The sequence below is a fragment of the Rhinatrema bivittatum genome, chromosome 1, assembly GCF_901001135.1.
Source record: "Rhinatrema bivittatum chromosome 1, aRhiBiv1.1, whole genome shotgun sequence".
NCBI classification, from domain to species: Eukaryota; Metazoa; Chordata; class Amphibia; order Gymnophiona; family Rhinatrematidae; genus Rhinatrema; species Rhinatrema bivittatum.
In genome coordinates, this window is record NC_042615.1 from 233483088 (window position 1) to 233489087 (window position 6000).

Genomic DNA, 6000 nt, shown 5'->3' on the forward strand with positions numbered 1-6000 from the left:
GTGTACTGTGCTGTTCATACCTCTGTGCATGTAAAACTGCCCCCAAACCCTAGACCACCACCAAAAGCTCACCTTGAGTTACTAGTTGACCCTTTTACAGTGGTATAAATAGTTGACTATTATGCCTGTTACCCCAGAAGTGCTTTCTCTTTCTCTCTCTCTCTCTCTCTCATGGGATTTGCAATAAATATCCTGCCCTGGGCATATTGCCAGGAAAAAAGGTGTAATTATTTCTACTGTTAAAACATGTGTTATGCTATTGAATGCAACATTAAACACACCTCATTTTTATGAACTCCTCTCTTTTGACTACATTTTTAAAATCTGCATACGCATCTCATGACGCGTTATTTATCGCGAGTGTTTTGGTGTTATCGCGGGTATAAGGGCCCTCACGCCCGCAATAGTGCCCTAATGTGATTTGATGAATGACACTTTTAGCCGGCTATGTTTTAGCCAGCTACCTTATTAGCGGTTTAAAATGTAGCCAGATAATTTAGAGCTACTACGAGGGCCTTTCAGGGAGGAGTTACATTAGTCAGCTAAGTTATCCTACTAACATCCTACTAACTAAGTTATCCTACACTCTGTTCAATGTAATTCAAAACACGTTCACTGTTTTATCCCAAGTTATGATTATCCAGGTTTCTCCACCTTGTTCAGTGTAAGACAAGACTATGTCAGTGTTGTCGTTTGCTGGTTGTAATGTAAACCGAAGTGATAATTAATTCTGTTAATTGAACCTCGGTATATAAAAGTTATAAATAAATAAATAAATAAATCCAATATTCAGTTAGCCAGATAACTTATGCAGCTAAATCTAATCAGGCCAAAGAGCTAACCTAAAGTTAGCAGGATAAAGTTAACCAGGTATTTATTTATTTAATTTATTTAAAATGTTTTGTATACCGCTTATTCAACGTGGGGTAGATTTTATAAATTTGCGCGAGCGCATACTTTTGTTCGCACACCAGGCACGAACAAAAGTACGCTGGATTTTATAAGATACGCGCGTAGCCGCGCGTATCTTATAAAATCCGGGGTCGGCGCACGCAAGGGGGTGCACATTTGTGCAACTTGCGCGCGCCGAGCCCGGCGCGCGCTGCCTGTTCCCTCCAAGGCCGCTCCGAAATCGGAGCGGCCTCGGAGGGAACTTTCTTTCCACCCACCCCCCCACACCTTCCCCTCCCTTCCCCTACCTAACCCCCCCCCCCCCCGGCCCTATCTAAACCTCCCCTACCTTTGTTGGCAGATTTACGCCTGCTGAAAGCAGGCGTAAATCTGCGCGCGCCATCACCCGACCCGGGGGCTGGTCCGGAGGCCTCGGCAGGCGAAGACTGTAGATAACTTGACCCAGTTGGCGAAGCACAGGAAAAGGCCCAATGTATCTGGGGGCGAACCGGGCCAAAGGCAGTTTAAGACAGATAAACTGGGTACTGAGCCTCACTTTGTCTCCTGGTTTAAACTGTGGAGCCTTCCGGTGATGAGTGTCATAGAATATTTTGTATCTTTGGTTAGCTTGCTGAAGGAGTTGTTTAGTGTTGTCCCAGAGTCGATGCAACTCCTGCGCAGTTGCCTGTGCTGCTGGGGACGGCACTGAAAGCGAGAGCGGCAAAGGAGGCAGCGGCTGGAGTCCATAAATCACCTGGAAGGGTGAAGATCCGGTGGAAGTGGACAGATGGGAATTCAGAGCAAACTCCGTCCACGGCAGAAGGTCGGACCAGTCATTCTGCCACAAATTTAAATAAGCTCGAAGGAACTGTTTTAAGGTCCTGTTCATTCTTTCCGTCTGACCATTGGCTTGGGGATGGTAAGCCGAAGTGAGATCCAATGTGATGTCAAACATTTTGCAGAGGGATTTCCAAAATTGAGCGGTGAATTGTACTCCTCGATCCGAAAGAATGTGCTGGGAAGGCCGTGGAGGTGGAAGATATGGCGGATGAACAAATTGGCTAACTCTGGGGCTGAAGGGAGACCAGGTAGTGCCACAAAGTGAGCCATTTTCGAAAAATGGTCCATGGTGACCCAAATCATATTATTGCCACATGAAAGAGGAAGGTCCACAATGAAATCCATGGCTATGTTGGTCCATGGCTCGCTGGGCACTGGAAGTGGTTGTAAAAGACCCCAAGGACGACCAACTGGGGGCTTATGATGGGCGCATGTAGGGCAAGGTTCAAATAGGCTTGTGTGTCTTTCTTCATGGTGGGCCACTAATAGAACCATTGGAGAGTGGAAAGGGTTTTAGCCTGTCCCGGGTAGCTTGCTGTTAGGGAGCAGATGGAAGCAGGTGGACACACCCTACTGGGACCATCACCTATACCAGCCCCACTCCCTGCAGGTTGAGCCTTTGGGTTCCAGGGGCTGGCAGGGCTTAGGTGAGTGTCCCTTAAGGAGAGGTCAGAGAAAGTCCAGGTACAGGCAGTGGTCATGGCTGGTAGTGAGGAGACAGGATACTGGTACACTGCCTGCATTGACCTTGGTACAAGCCAAGGTCAATGCAGGCAGAGTTCAAGGAGAAGCTGGTGTCCACAGCAGAGATCAGTACCAGGTGGCAGGCAGAGAAGAATGGACAGGACAAGACACGAGGGACCAGGTCACAGGCAGGATGGACAAGCAAGATAAGTCAAGGCAGAACAAGGCAGAGAGACAACAAGGAGACAAGGAGCAAGGGAATAATGAGAAGACAAGGAGGCAAGGCAAAAGAAACAATATCAACATGTACTACAGGGCAGAGAGACCTGTTACTGATGTGTTGAACTAGAATGTGGCTGGGATTTAAATACTCAGCAGCACTGACATCATCCAGGGGTGCAGCAAACAGTTTTCCTGCTGCAAGGCCTTGAAATATGGCAGAAGCATGCGTGTGCCTAGGGAGAGGCATTGCAAGAGTGGCAAGGCAGAAGATCACAGCAACATCCAAGAATCTCGGCAGTGTCACAGGCAGATGTGGTCGGTTGAGGGGCCTTCCCACTGCCAGCTAGAACATTACACCTTCTTGGCATTTTAGTCTTGTCTTAGTTCCTTGTGGCCTTCTTGGCCTCCTTGTCTTGTCTTTTTCCCTTCTGGCTTTGTGGCCTTCTTGCCTAACCTTGTTCCAACGAAGCCTGCTTGGCCTTCTTGTATTGTCCTGTCTTGTCTCTGTCTATTTGTTCCTTTGCTCTTTGTTCTTGGATCCTTGCCTGTATATCTTGCCCTTCTTCCTTGTTCCTGGATCCTTGCCGTTCTCTGTGTATTGCTTTGCTCTGTTTAGGATTCTTGCCTGTCTTCCTGGCTTATCTGTTCTCTTGCCTATGTTTCTTGTTTTGTTAGTCCTTTCCTGTCTACTTGTATTCCGTATTCTGCCTTGTCCAGTCCAGGTCTTCTGGTTGCCTCCTTGGCCTATGTGTTCCCTTGCTGTACTGCTGTCCTTTTCCCTGTGGGCCCTAGAAACCTTCTGTTTCCTGTGGTCTCTCCATGCCCTTGTCCTCTGTCTTCTCCAGGGCCCCCAGTGGCCTAGCTCTCCTGTGAGTTGCTTGCGCTGTACTCTGTTCCCGTCTGGCTCTGTCTTGTGTCTACTTATCTCCTTGTTCTGTTGGTGAATGCCTGTTATAAGGAATACCCTGTTCCTTACATAGTACACCAGAACCCAGGTCAGGTAAAGACCACTGCTTGCCTGACAACAGTTACGCGACCCCCAGCAGGATTGGATAATTTCTTGGAGGAGAAGTCCATTACCTGCTATTAATTAAGTTAACTTAGAAAATAGCCACTGCTATTACTAGCAACAGGAACATGGAATAGACTTAGTTTTTGGGTACTTGCCAGGTTCTTATGGCCTTGATTGGCCACTGTTGGAAACAAGATGCTGGCTTGATGGACCCTTGGTCTGACCCAGTATGGCATGTTCTTTTGTTCTTATCCTGCCATATATTATTCCAGGAAAATCCTGTCAGCCACTAGAATCTGCAGGCCCAACCCAAGGGGGAAGTGGCTGGTCAAGAGGAAGACCCTACCCTGCTCTGGCAGAGAGTGCTATACTGTTTCTCTAGGGGAAATCCCCTTATCTTGTCAACTGGAGCATTACAGTAATATATACTCATGTATCTTTTACAAAATAGCAACTACCATGTGTACTTCTGTGTCCTGCCTTGAAATGCCCCTAGACTACAATATTTTTCCTCCCGGAAAACTGTATGCACAAAACCGAAAATACACTCCTACTCTTGACATTTATAAAATAGAATACATACAGTATATATGCATTGATTGCCAATTTTTCAGTGGACCAGTTTTAAAGTTCACTATGATATGGACCTGGCCTATTTGGGTAGGAAACTTATTCCACATCTTCCAGATCGCCTCCTACATTCCAGTGGGCAAGCTGCTTGGCTGTTTCCTCCTTTTGGCAGATAAGATGTGCAATAAATTGCCAGTTAAGTTGCATCAGAAAAAGCAGCTGCAGAAGTTTCATCAGGAACTGAAGACATATTTGTTCCTGAATGGACAGTAATAGGAGCAGTATGTAACTTTTCACATGTGATACCTAGATTGGGGTGGGTTCTGGGCGGCGTCCGTACCAGAAGGGGAGTAGACAGGGCGGCACTGGGGTGGACGCCGCAAAGACATCACTGACGGCGGAAAGGTAAGGAGCTTTATCACCATCGGTTTCGCGCCCAATAGCACCACCTTTTACAATGGCGCTACTGGGTGCGAAAGCTGGTAGCTTTTGCAGGCCCACCCCCCGCTACCGCCGGATTTTCTAAGGTCTGTGACCTTAGAAAATCCAGGCCTAAAATGTTTAAATTATTAAATGTGAATATCTGACTGCTAAAGTACTACCTATTCACAAACAGGAAGCTATGCTGGATATATGGCAACACTTTATAGATTCTCTTTCACTATTGGTACGGAATGTGATATTGAATTTGTAGCTCTTATATTTTTTATGCTCTTACTTCTTATTTCCTTGGATGCCAACATAGGTTTGTAAAATATGACTAATAAAGGCTCCAAAAGGGACAAGGAATATGAAAGGCCAAGCAAAAGCAGGAGGGTGGGTGGGGAAAGGGGGATTGGTGAGAAGGGAAATGGAAACACTGAGTGTTTTGAGAACCAATGATCATTAGCATAGTAAATAATGTGGAGGAAAATGTAAATAAGTCATGGTGTGAAAATTGGTTGTAAGTTGCAACTCATTGTTTAAAAAATGTAATAAATAAATATATTTTTTAAAAGCTGAAAATTCCCAGAATTTCAACCTGCTGCGATCATGTACACTGATTGTGCAAGACTTTAAACTTTGACATAAACATGTCGGTGACAGTTCTAGGGTACAACACATCTGGAACAAACACTAAAAGTGGAAGAGGGCTGAACATTTTCAGAAATAAAAGGTCAGAATATTGATGGAATGTCACAGAATAGCAACCCACTATGATCATGTGCAATGATTGTGCAAGTCTTTAAAATTTGCACCAGCGAAAAAACTTGCCGGTGGCAGTTCTAGTGTGTTCCACATGTTGAGCAAACATTAAAGGGGGTGGAGGGAAGTCAAATTTTCAGAAATTAAGTTCATAAAAAAGCTGAAAATTCAAAGAATTTCAATCCACTGTGATCATGTACACTGATTGTGCAAGCCTTTAAAATGCACACTAGCAAAAGCATTTGCTGGTGACGATTCTAGAATGAGCTCCTTTTAATTCATTATTGCAAATAACACAGAATACAAGGCAAGTTTTACAAGTAAGTTTTAGCTACAGCAAACTCTTACCAGGTCATGCCACACTTACAAGATCAGTGCATTATCAACATTAGGACAACACTTTCATAAATATTTATCCACCTATACCTTGAAAATGAAAATTAGCTACTCGTTTATTTGAAGCAGCTAATTCATGCATTCATCCATCTGAGACTTCTTCCAGGGAGACAGAAATCCATTTATACCTTTTTTATATCCATGACCTGCCTTTTTTATATTAGAGAATTACAACATTCATAATGTTATACAATTAATTC